This window comes from Tupaia chinensis, unplaced genomic scaffold (genome assembly GCF_000334495.1).
Source record: "Tupaia chinensis unplaced genomic scaffold, TupChi_1.0 Scaffold000023_1, whole genome shotgun sequence".
NCBI classification, from domain to species: Eukaryota; Metazoa; Chordata; class Mammalia; order Scandentia; family Tupaiidae; genus Tupaia; species Tupaia belangeri.
The window spans coordinates 439,504-453,220 of NW_006159453.1; the positions used below are offsets into that span (position 1 = coordinate 439,504).

Here is a 13,717-nt window from a genome sequence, read left to right on the forward strand (position 1 = left end):
TCTTCACACTGGTATCATAGATATTACTTTTTTGGTGTTCAACTTATTCCTAAGCAATTTTATTACTCTTAGTATTAGAACCATTTCATATCTTCTTACTATTGCTGGTATATTAAAGTTACTGATTTCTGTATACTTAGGTCTGGCCACTCAACTCTATTGTGCCACTCTAAAATTTTACTGCTAACTATCTTGGATTCTCTGTAAGTAAGTATGTCCACAAGAAAAAGTTTTGTCTTTCCATTTATTATTCTTTCCTTATGGTTATTAGGTAAGATTTCTAAGACAACATTGAAACAGTAATATTCAGAGTAGACATCTTATTTTGGTCTAGATTTTTGTTGTTGTTAGAGAACACATGCACACACCAGAGAGAGAAATGCACCTCCCATATGGGGGATGGTCATGCTGCAACCCTGCTCTTTCCAATCTCCCTCCTTTTGGGCACACGTATCCAGCATGTTTCTCAAGTCGCCAGGTCTGAACTTAGACTGCACAGTCACCCATGTGGAGAATCTGTTTGCCTTAATCACAAGAACACAGAGTTGATGCTCTTACTCCAGATTTTAATGGGAATATTTCTAATATTTCAGGGTTAATTAGGATGGATTTACTTATAGATTTTGGTATATACTTATCATATTTAAGAAATTTTATTCCAAGGGCCAGCAGGTGGCACACTGGATTCCCACAAGGCCAAATGCTGTTTAAATCTCAGACCAGGCAGCTTGCGATATCACTTTCCCTCTCTCTCTGTTAAGGGCAGGTGCCCTATAGTAAATTAAAGATAATAACGGGGGCCAGCAGGTTGTGTGTTGACTAAGGATGCTGGACTCCCACATGGCCAACTGTGGTTCAAGTCCCAAACCTGGCAGCTTGCTTTCTCACTCTCCTCTCTCTCTCTCTTTCTCTCTCTCTTTCTCTATCTCTCTCTCTTTCTCTCTCTCTTTCTCTCTCTCTCTGGTCAAAGTGAAGAATAATAACAAATAAAGTTAAATAATTAATTCTTTTTAAAAAAAAAGAAAGGAAAAGAAAAAGAAAACAGTTTTTGAAGAGGTCCCAGGCAACTAACACAGAGAAATGGTTGGGTCTATGGGACATCTCTATATTTTCTCATTAAAAATCTATGTTGGGACCAGCAGGTGGCATGGTGATTGGGGCACTGGACACTCCCACATGGCCGACCACAGTTTGAGTCCTGGACCTGGTGGCTTGCTTTCTCACTTTCCCACTTTCTCTTTCTCTCTGTGCATGTCTCTCTGGTCAAATTAAAGTACATGAACGAATAAGTAAGATTAAATAAATAATTCTTTAAAAAAAAGTCAATGTTGAGGGTGCGGAACTATGACCTGGTCACAGTATCCTGTTCACACTCTGTGCTCATGTCAAAGAGGTAATGGCAGCTCCCTGTGTCCTGCACATGGGACAAAAAATGCCTCTGATTGGTCTGGAAGAGTAAGCCTGGCTAGGTAAAAGCAGCTGTTAAGTTTGCCCTTAGCGTAGGGTACCGCCACATTGACTGTGCTGCCATCTATGACAAGACCAAGATTGGGGAGGCCCTGAAGGAGAACGTGGGACCCGGAAAGGGGGTGTCTTGGGAGGAACTGTTTGTGACATCCAAGCTGTGGAACACCAAGCACCACCCTGAGGATGTGGAGCCTGCCCTTCGGAAGATGCTGGCTGACCTCCAGCTGGAGTATCTGGACCTGTACCTGGTGAACTGGCCTTATGCCTTCAAATGGGGAGACAATCTCTTCCCAAAGAATGCAGATGGGATGATATGCTATGACTCCACTCACTACAAGGAGACCTGGAAGGCTCTGGAGGCACTGGTGGCCAAGGGACTGGTGTGGGTGTTGGGCCTATCTGATTTCAACAGCCAGAAGATCGATGATATACTCAGTGTGGCCTCGGTGCGCCCAGCTGTCTTGCAGGTGGGCTGTCACCCGTACTTGGCACAGAAGGAGCTGATTGCCCACTGCCAAGCACGTGGCCTGGAGGTGACTGCTTACAGTCCCTTGGGTTCTTCAGATCATGCTTGGTGTGACCCTGGTGAGCCCATCTTGCTTGAGAAGCCAGTGGTCCTGGCCATTGGCTGAAAAGTATGACCGATCTCCAGCTCAGATCCTGCTCAGGTGGCAGGTCCAACGGAAAGTTATCTGCATTCCCAAAAGTGCCACTCCCTCTTGTATTCTTCAAAACATCCAAGTGTTTGACTTCACTTTTAGCCCAGAAGTGCTGAAGCAGCTAGATGCCTTGAACAAAAACTGGCGATATCTTGTGCCCATGATTATGGTGGATGGGAAGAGGGTCCCAAGAGATGCAGGGCACCCTCTGTATCCCTTTAATGAACCATACTGAGCCCACAACTTCTTGGCTTCCCTTTCAGCTCCCCAGCTGTGAGGTCCTACCAGCTCTGCAAAGGAGATAATAAAGCCATCAGGGCAGCAAAAGAAAAAAAATAGTCAATGTTATTCAGACCCTGAGAGATAGGTAATAAAAGTGGCATTTGTAATTTAGAAGGAAAGTATAAAATATACAATAAATTAAGGGAACATTGGGTAATTATTTGAAGGAAAAATATGTACCATGTGCCAAATTATATAAATGCCTAGTAGATCAATGACTTTAATAGAATAATGAAACCATAGATTTAGTAAAAGAAAATTTAGAAAAATAGTGTATAATCTTAGGAATGGAGCTTATATTACATAACGCATAAATTGAAAGATCAATATTTAAAAGCCATACGCACACACACACACACACACACACACAACTGGGGGTCAGTGGATGGAATGTTGATTAAGGTGGCTGGATCCGACATGGCTGATTACACAGTTCGAGCTCTGACCCGGTGGCTTGAGAAACAAGCCAGGAATGTGTATGTACATTCCCAAAATGCCAAGAGGAGAATGAAGGAGGAGGGACTGTGGAGTGCCCATCCCTTTTAGAGGATGCTTTCTTATTTTACCCCTTCTCTGTCTCTCTGTGTTTGTCTCCAGCTAGCACACATACTACATAGCAACAATGAATACTGTGCCTTAGAAACCACTAAAACAAACAAACAAACAAAAAACAGAAAAAATAGGCAAAGATATTCTATAGGCATATCAGAAAAGAATAAATAGGGACCAGCAGTTAGCGTAATGGCTATGTCGCTGAACTCCCATGTAGTCGACTGCGGTTCGAGTCCCAGACCTGGTGGCTTAAATTCACGCCGGGCGCGTGTGTGTGCGTGCCCAAGATCCCAAGAGGAGAATGGAAAAGAAGGGATTGCGGTGTGGCCATCCCCCCTGGGGGGTGATTTCTCGCTTTCTGTCTCTCTGTCTCTCTCTGTCTCTCTGGCAAGCGCATGTGCCCTGTAGCAAAAACCTCTAAAACATAGAAAAGAAGAAATAAAAAGGTCAATAGGGGCCACCAGGTGGCATGGTGGTTAAGGGTGCTGGACTCCCACATGGCCAACTGCAGGTTTTTTTTTTTTTAAGAATTATTTTATTTTTAACTTTATTTATTAATTTGTTTATTTCAATTTGATCAGAGAGGGACAGAGGGAGAGAGAAAGAGAGAGAGAGAGAGAGAGAGAGAGAAAGCAAGCCGCCAGGTCTAGGACTCAAACCGTGGTTAGCCATGTGGGAATCCAGAGCCTTTATCCACCATGCCACCTGCTGGGCCCCAACTGCCGTTTGAATCCCGGGGCTTGTTTCTCACTTTCTCCCCCACCCCACCCCCAGTCAAATTTAAATAAATAAATAAATAAATAAGTTAAATAAAATCATTCTTAAAAAAAAAAATAAGTCAATAGTGGGGCCAAGCAGGTGGCACAGTGGTTAAGGCACTGGACTCCCATGTGAATGACGGCTGTTCAAATCCTGGACCCAGAAGCTTGAAACTCGCGCTAAGCATGTGTGCATGTGTGCCCAAAATCCTAAGAGGAGAACAGAGGAAAAGGGATTGTGGTGTGACTATCCACTCTGAGGGGTGATTTCTCACTTTCTCTCTCTCTCTCTGTCTCTCTTTATCTGGTGAGCACATGTGCCCTATATAAAAAAAAAAACAACACTCAAACACACACACACACACACACACACACACACAATGTTCACTTCAGTATTAGAGTATTGCATCTAGTCTGGAGAGCTCTTTGACAGAATGTTTGAAAAGTGCATACCTTTTCATCAGTAATTCCACTTCAAAGTAAGTCTAAGGAAAAACAAGCTAAGGAAATAGTTAATGATATGCTGCATGATACTTACCACAGTTTCCTTCCTCCTACCCCCTCTCCCCCTTTCCTCTTTCCTTTCTTTTCTCCTTTCCTCCCCACTTTCCTCTCTCTTTTTTTTTTTTTTGTTTGAGAGATTTTTGCTGTAAGGTGCATGCAATCGCTGGAGAAACAAAGAGTGACAGAGAGACAGAAAGGAGAAATCACACCCACTCCCAAAGGAGGATGGCCACACCACAATCCCTTCTCCTCCATTCTCTTCTTGAGATTTTGGGCACACACACCTGACTTGAGTTTTAAGTCATCAGGTCTGGGACTTGAACCATGTCAACTATGTGGGAGTCCAGTGACATAACTATTATGTCATCTGCTAGTCCCTTCCCTCTCTTTTTTCTTTTTCTTTTTCTTTTTTGATTTATTTTGATGTTGGTAAAAAAAAATTTTTTTTTGAGAGGTTTTCACTATAGGGCGCTTGTGCTCGCCAGACAGACAGAGAGAGACATAGAGACAGAAAGCAAGAAATCACCCCCCCAGGGGGGATGGCCACGCCGCAATCCCTTCTCCTCCATTCTCCTCTCGGGATTGTGGGCATGCATGCACACACGCCCGGCGTGAGTTTTAAGCCACCGGGTCCGGGACTCGAATCGCGGTCGACTACGTGGGAGTCCAGCAACATAGCCATTACGCTAACTGCTGGTTCCCGATGTTGGTAAAAATTTGAAAAAAAATTTAAGTGTCAAAAAAAAGAGGACTGATTAAATATAGTATGGTAAATTTATTTAACAGAACATCTAAATTAGTTCAATCAATAAAAATGACAGCATGGTTTCCAATATTTGGAAAGATATTTACAATATGCTTTTTTCCTTAATTTTATTTTTTATTATTTTTAATCTGACCAAAGACACACACACAGAGAGAGAGAGAGAGAGAGAGAGAGAGAGAGAGAAGGCATTTTCAAGCTGCCAGATCTGGAACTCAAACTGTGGTCAGCCATATGGGAGTCCAGCACCACAACCATTATGCCATCTGCTGGCCCCACAATCTATTACTAAGTTGGAAAAAAAAAAAAAAAAAGATGCCCAGCCGCAGTGTGTGCTGGCTGCTGCTACGTGTCAGGCTGAAGCCACATGGGAGATCTGGGATCAATTACCAGCCCACCCTACAAAGCTACACGCGGTGGTGCAGGCTGTAATCCCAACCACGTGGGAGGCTAAGGCAGGAGGATCACCATACAGCAAGACCTTGTCTACAGCAGCGTACATACACACACACACACACGCACACACACCACTGCAGAGCAAAATGTACTGAGGGAGAGGCTTTTCTCTCTTCTTGTCTCTGTCCACTCCCCTCCCCACAACCACCTCCACATATAAACACACTGAAAAGATAGAAAAAAGATATTATAATCCATGGGGAAGGGAGATTACTTACTGTTAAGTGTTCTTTACTATTTTCTACCTTTACTACAAGGAACAAGAATGACCATTTTTGTTTTTGTTTTTAATTTGCCAGAGTATGTATGCACTTGCCAGAGAAAGAAAGAAGGGAAAGTGAGAAAGCACTCCCTGTGGGGAATGGTCATGCTGCAATATCTCTCCTCCATTTCTCCCTCCTTTTGGGACTTTTGAGCACACACTGACATGTGTACCAGCCTGTTTTTCAAGTCGCTGGGTCCAGGACTCTAACCACACAACTGGCCACGTGAGATCTAGCTGCCTTAACCACCATGTCACTGCTTGACCGAAGAACGATCTTTTTGACAAGAAAGAAATATTTTTTAAACATATAATGTTACTTAGTAGTTGCCTTTTCAAAATATATATGAATCATTAGTGGGGCCAGCAGGTGGCATGGTGGTTAAGGTGCTGGACTTGCCATGGCTGACCACAATTTGAGTCCCAGACTTGGTGGCTTCCTTTCTCACTTCCTCTCTCCTTCTCCCTCCCTCCTTCTCTCTCTTTCTCTCTCTCTCGCTCTGTGTGTATGTGTGTCTGGTGAATGCATGAGCCCTGTAGCAAACTAAAAAATAATAAAGATGAATAAAATAAAATAAATAATTCTAAAAAAAACATTAGTCAGTTGTAATTCCAACATCTTGATAATTGTGATGCAGAATTGAACCCTCATATACTGTAGAATTGGCAGATCATTTTTTATAAGGTATTACTTGTAATCATTATTTTTTATTATTGTTATGCCAATGCTTTATACACAAGAATGGCTAATGTTAGAAATTTGTGATCTGAAAAATATCAGGATATCAAATATGAAGTAAGTAATGATTCCCTGCTTTAAATCTAACAGAGTGGCAGAAGTGGTAAGTAAGGAAGTTCTGTGTAACCATGGGGACGATTAGGTTCTCCATGGTGCAAACCAACCTCACTTCAACTTCAGGGTCAATGACTCACCAGCGCAGAGGGAAATCAACAAATATTTACGTAGCTACTGACTATTTATACAAAGTAAATCTCCTTTTCCAGAGAACTGCTGTAAAATGTTATTTAGACAAATCAAGGAAAAATTCATCTAAATTAAATTAGTATTTTAAAACATTCTATTAGAACTTTTCTGCTTTTTCTTTTTTAAGAGAAATTTTTGCTATAGGGTGCATACAGTTGCTGGACAGAGAGAGAAAAAAGCGAGAAACCACCTCCCAGGGGAGATGGCCATGACACAATCCCTCCTCCTCCATTTTCCTCTTGGGATTTTGGGCATGCACACACATACTCCTGGCGTGAGTTTTAAGCTGCAACATCTGGGACTCAAACCGTGGTCAACTACATTGGAGTCCAGCAGTGTAACCATTATGCCATCTGCTGGTCCCGGCATTTGGGGTACTTAAGATACATAAAAAAATGAATTCCTATCCCAAGTCACTTCAGAACTGTTATCTACAGATTAAGCCCAGTGGCAGGGATGGAAGGCTGGATTGTGAAGTCTTGCTGATTGTAGTTGGTTCATCTCTAAATGGGACAATTCTCTGTGAATATGATTTGTACTTTTTTTTTCCTTTCTTTTTTTTTTTTAAAGAGATTTTTGCTATAGGGAGTGCATGCTCACCAGAGAGACAGAGAGAGAGAGATTGACAGAAAGTGAGAAATTACCCCCCCCACCCAGCGGGATGGCCACACCACAATCCTTTCTCACGTCCAGCATGAATTTAAGCCACTGGGTCCGGGACTCGAACCATGGTTGACTACATGGGAGTCCAGCAACATAGCCATTACGCTAACTGCTGGTCCCAACTCTATCAGTAATCTTATGTGCACCCAAGTTTAACAATTATTGTCCTAGGATAGTGGTTCTTTAAGTGTGGTCCCTGAGCCCATAGCCACAGCACCACCTGGGAACTTCTTAGAAGAGTTTAGGTTCTTTTTTTTTTTTTTTTTTAAGTTATTAGTTATTTCTTCTATGAGCAAGCAAGTGATGCTCACCAGAGAGACAGAGAGAGAGATTGACAGAAAGTGAGAAATTACCCCCCCCACCCAGGGGGATGGCCACACCACAATCCCTTCTCCTCCATTCTTGGAATATGGGCGACGAAATCATTATGCCATATGCTGGCCCCTGATTTGCACTTTTCTATGAGCTGTGCAGAGAAGCTGCACAGGTCCTAGAGTAGCGGTTGTTTTTGCTACACTTTGTGCTTAACAAAACTTGCTTGAAGACAGAGCTCAGTTTGGGAACCAGCAGTTAGCGTAATGGCTATGTCGCTGGACTCCCATGTAGTCGACCGCGGTTCGCGTCCTGGACCCAGTGGCTCAAAACTCACGCCGGGCGCCTGTGCGTGCGTGCCCAAGATCCCGAGAGAAGAATGGAGGAGAAGGGATTGCAGCATGACCATCCCCCCTGGAGGGTGATTTCTCGCTTTCTGTCTCTATGTCTCTCTCTGTCTGTCTGGCGAGCGCACGCACCCTATAGCGAAAACCTCTTCGAAGAAGGAAAAAAAAAAAAGAAGAAAAAAAAGACAGAGCTCAGTTTGAGATGGGACCTGCAAGAGCAGAAAAAATTATACGACATAGATGTATTCTCAGAGTTGCTCAAAAGACCAGCTGGATGCAGGGTCTGAGCCCTGCCCTTCTCCCCTAAAAGCAAAGGAGGACACCAGTAAAGGAGTGTCAGTGCACAGAAGTCAGAGAGAGGAAACCACCATCTCAGTGTCGCAGAGAGTGAGAGAAGTCAGAGAAGATTTCACTTACTTCATGGTGGTGCTTATTGGGTCAGCATTACAGGTGGTTTGTTTTTACATAGTTTTCAAAGAACTGTTTTCTTCATCCAGTCTCAATAAGATATATACTGACCACATCTTGAAGTGACAATGTCTTTGGAGAGCCTGTTAAAGGCTATGGGACATGACAAGGTGCAGTTGAAGGCAACACATCATTTATTGAATATGTCAAAAACAGACTGAAACACATGCGTGTGAAATTCTACACTGAGGCCTCTGAGCCAGGGACGCAAGGAATGGTGCTTGTGAAGAAAGAGAGGACCCCAAAAGTGGCCCATATCAATTTGGGTATATATTTGTAGAAGATGAATCCTATCCTATTGGATCGTCAGAAAAGTCCCGACATATTTTTCTATGCAAAAATGCATCATGACTTTTCCCACAACCTAACAGAAGAACTCTTGTCATTGGAGATAGTTAATTCCAAGGTAAGTGAAAGAATCCAGCAAGCATGCTGTGTTCGGGGTGTTGACTAGAGCAGACTCATCACTGATCTTCCCAGCTCTTATCCAGATCCATCCAAAAGAGTAAGACGGTAAACAGTATATAACACATAAAAGTAAATGTAATAGGATATTTGTTGCATTTAAACAAACTAAATAAGACATTGTCTTGTGGAAAATCATGAAATAGAGCATATTTTATGTTATCTTATTGAATTATTGATCATAAAAGTATTTCTGCTCTACATAATTTTTTTATTATAATATCATTTTTCATTATGAGAAATTTTTGTCTTTGAAAATTGTACATCATGTAAATAAAATAGATTTCAGTAAAAAAAAAAAAAAGAAAATCCTTGTATATTTTATCATATATAATTAAGGTAAAAATAGTGGGGCCAGCAGGTGGCATAGTCATCAAGGCACTGGACTCCCCCATGGCTGACCACAGTTCAAGTCTTGTACCTGGCAGTTTGAAAATCAGGCCAAGTGCATGTGCGTGTATGCCTAAAATCCTAAGAGAATGGAGGAGAAGGGATTATGCCATGACCAAACCCCTGGAGGTGATTTCCTTCTCACAGTTTCTGTCTCTCTCTGGCAAGTACACATGGCAAAAAGGAATTAAAGTAAAAAACAGGTAAAAAAATTTCATAGAGACTTGTGCTTCAGCCATGACAGAATAATGGATTTACCTTCCCACAGTAAATAACCATAAATCTGGATGAAAGAAATAGAAGCAATTGTTTTTAGACATTGAATAATAGCATACAGCTATTGTCCTTAAAGAAGGAAAACAGAGGTGCTAATCACAGAGAAATTTAACATTTATTTAACAAGCAAAAATATACATTTTTAAAGTAATTTTTTGGGACCAGCAGATGGTGTAATAGTTGTTGCTGGACTCCCATGTAGTCAATCACGGTTTGAGTTCCAGACCCAGTGGCTTAAAACTTACATTGGGCACATGTGTGTGCATGCCCAAGATCCTAAGGAGAGAATGGAGAAGGGATTGTGGTGTGGCCATTCCCCTGTGTGGATGATTTATCATTTTCTGTCTCTCTGTCTTTCTAGCAAGCTCATGTGCCCTATAGCAAAAATTTATCTTAAAATATTTTTTAAAGAATTATTTAATTTTACTTATTTATTATTCTTCTTCGATTTGACCAGAGATAGAGAGAAGAAGAAAAAAGCAAGCCACCAGTTTTGGGATTCGAACCACTCTACCTGCTAGCCCCTTAGTGAAAATATTAAATATCTATTCAGAAATAGTTTGCATGAATCGTCCTGATAGTCACTTTATTCCTACAGTCATCTACATATAAATAGCTCTTGGAATCAGCAGGTAGCGTGGTGATATTAAGATACTGGACTCCCTGGGACCAGCAGTTAGCGTAATGGCTATGTCGCTGGACTCCCACGTAGTCGACCGCGGTTCGCGTCCTGGACCCGGTGACTTAAAACACACATCGGGCACATGTGTGTGCGTGCCCAAGATCCCGAGAGGAGACTGGAGGAGAAGGGACTGCGGCATGGCCATCCCCCCTGGGGGGTGATTTCTCGCTTTCTGTCTCTCTGTCTCTGTCTGTCTGGCGAGCGCACGTGCCCTATAGCAAAAACCTCTCCAAAAAAAAAAGATACTGGACTCCCACATGACCAACCACAGTTTGAATCCTGGACTTGGCTGCTTAAAAATCATGCTCTGTGTGTGTGTGTGTGTGTGTGTGTGTGTGTGTGTGTGTGTCTGAGTGCTCAAGATCCCAAGAGAAGAATGGAGGAGAAGGGATTGCAGTGTGGCAATCCTCCCTGGGAGGTGATTTCCTCTCACCATCTTTCTCGCTCGCTCTCTTGCTGGTGAGCATGCATGCCCTATGGCAAAAACCTTAAAAAAAAATAAGGCACTCACATAGGTAATCCAATATTAATGTATAATAATAGAACAATAGTATAAGCTTCCACAAGTGACCATAAAAGAGAAATAGTTAACATTGGGCCCACTGCAATAGAAAAAAAGTTTTGTTGGTTTTTTTTTTTTTTTTTTTTTGTTGCTATTGGGCATGTGTGTGCTTGCCAGAGAGGTAGAAAACAAGAAATCACCCTCAAAGAGGATGAACACACTGAAATCCTTTTATTCCTTTTCCTCCCTTCTCCTTTTAGGATTTTGGGCCCACACGCACATGCACCCAGTGTGAGTTTTAAGCTGCTGGGTCTAGGACTCAAATCATGGTTGACTACATGGGAATCCAGTGATGTAACTATTACTCCATCTGCTGGTCCCAAGAAAGTTACTATTATAAAAATCAGACTATAATCTCCATAATGGATTTTTTAAACTATTTTAACTCTCTAGAAATCTGACCTATAATCTTTTTTTAATAATTGTGTATTTAATTTTATTAAAGTTACTATTATAAAAATCAGACTATAATCTCCATAATGGATTTTTTAAACTATTTTAACTCTCTAGAAATCTGACCTATAATCTTTTTTTAATAATTGTGTATTTAATTTTATTTATTCATTCATTTATTTATTTTTATTTTTATTTTTTTTTTGGAGAGATTTTTCGCTATAGGGTGCATGCGCTCGCCAGACAGAGAGAGACATAGAGACAGAAAGTGAGAAATCACCCTCCAGGGGGGATGGTCATGCTGCAATCCCTTCTCCTCCATTCTCCTCTCAGGATCTTGGGCAGGCACGCACACGCGCCCAGCGTGAGTTTTAAGTCACTGGGTCCAGGACACGAACCGCGATTGACTACGTGGGAGTCCAGTGACATAGCCATTATGCTAACTGCTGGTTCCCCATTCATTTATTTTTAATTTGACCAGAGAGAGATACAGAGAGAGAAAAAGAGAAAGTGAGAAAGTAGGCCACCAGGTCCAGTACTTGAACCGTGGTCCCTGGGGGAATGTTTAGTGTCTTAACCACCATGCCACCTGCTGGCCCTGTCTGACCTATAATCTTACAAAATATTGACAGATAATTAACTTAAAATTCAGACTTGGAAACAAACAACAGACTTCCACTGTATTTGCTTAAATCTACTTAGGTCAATTACATCCCTAAAATTTAGTAGCTTGCTGTGAAGAAAAACGTGCTGTTTGTTAACACTGAAGGAACTGCTGTGGAGAGAAAGTGTAGTGATTGGCATGGAAATCACTGCACTTTTATAATGAAGGATATTTTTCTTAATGCAGATTTAGATAATACTTATTAACAAATAAAATACTGGAATATAATTTTGACTATTATGTATGATGCAGTCATGTATATTCTGCTCTTTGTGTAAAACTAATTAATATTCTAAAGTGCCTTGCTATTAAAAATGAAAATATATTGGGGCCGGCAGGGGGCATGGTGGTTAAGGTGGCTGGACTCCCCACATGGCTGACTGCAGTTCAAGTTCCAGAACTAGCAGCTTGCTTTCTCACTTTCCTTCTCTCTCAGTCTCTTTCTGGCCAACTTTAAAAAATAAAATAAAGCAAAATAAAATAAAAACAATGACAATGAATACAATTAAATAAAAATAATTATTTTAAAATAAAATAAAAACATATTAACCCCACTGTTCTTTTAAGATACAGGCTAAGATTCTGTAGCAGAGACATCTTCTATAACAAGTCAGAGGTAAATGCTTCTGGCTACCAGAGGGATTCTGCTCTATGAAGTTATTCAAGGTCCCAAGGTTCTTTATTCCCTTAGGGTGTTGTTCTCATTCACATGGTCCAAGTTGGGTTTGAGTTCCAGCCTGTGGATAGGGACAAAGAAAGGTACTGAGGGCAATCAATTAAATTTTAAGTTAGTGACGTAGTTGTGCATCTCATGACCCAATGGTAAGAATTTAGTTTCACGGCCATACTTTGTATCAAGGGAAGCTGGGAAATGTAGTTAGCCGGGGCAGTCAGGTACTCAGATAAAACTCAATTCTTATGGAAGAAAGGGAGAACAGGCTTGAGGGACAACTAGTTGTCTGCTATATCGATACACAGGCATACACTGTTGGTGGTTGTGTAACTAGGTTCAGTTTTTTGGGAAGGAATTTTGGCAATAGACATCAAAAGTTAGAACAATATACTTACATTTTGACTTAAGAGGAATTTACCCTAAGAACATAAGATATGAAGATTTAGTTAAGGATGTTGATTGCAGAGTTATGTTAATAGCAGAAAAACTGAAAAGATCTAAATATATACCTCATTGCTTACTGTGGAGAAGAGCCTTATGTGTCCACAGATATCAAGCGACAATACCTGGGACAAGAGCCATAATCCCTGAATGCCCATGCTTTATCTGTAGCCATCAGATGTTGAACGCCTACTATGTGCCTTACCCTGCTCTAGAATTTTGACACACATTATTTCATTTAACCAATCCTGTAAGGCAGGTATTAATACATAAATAAATGGAGGCCCAGAAAGCTTAAAGAGCTAGTTTAAGGACAAAGAGTGAATAAGTGATGTGGTTAGATTTGAATTCAGTTCTGTCTAGTTCTTCATGCATTTTTTTCTTACTTGCTTTATTTGTCAGGATAAGAATAGAGCAGGCTGCTAAGGAGAAAGCTGTCTGCACATCAAAGGTAACTCTGAAGGAACCACTACCTCAATAGAGGGGTTTGTGTGGACAAACGCCCAGCCCTCACGATGCATCAGGGTGTTTGTGTTTACTGACCATAGAAACCAGCTAGAACTGTTTTTAGGCAGAGAGGGGGAAATGATAAGAAGTCAACAATGTCTCACTAAGCCAAGGAGGAATGCAAGCAGTCAGGCATCAGAAGGGCTGTCACCAGAACAGAAAGGTCAGCAGGCACCCAGAGAAAGA

General features: G+C 41.4%; 2 pseudogenes; both read left to right on the top strand.

Annotated features, from left to right (window-relative positions):
• The first annotated feature begins 1,396 nt into the window (after positions 1-1,396).
• LOC102483946 (alcohol dehydrogenase [NADP(+)] pseudogene) lies at positions 1,397-2,361 on the top strand (annotated as a pseudogene).
• A 5,851-nt stretch (positions 2,362-8,212) lies between these two features.
• Positions 8,213-13,247, top strand: LOC114007252 (mitochondrial import inner membrane translocase subunit Tim21 pseudogene; annotated as a pseudogene).
• The last annotated feature ends 470 nt before the right edge of the window (positions 13,248-13,717 follow it).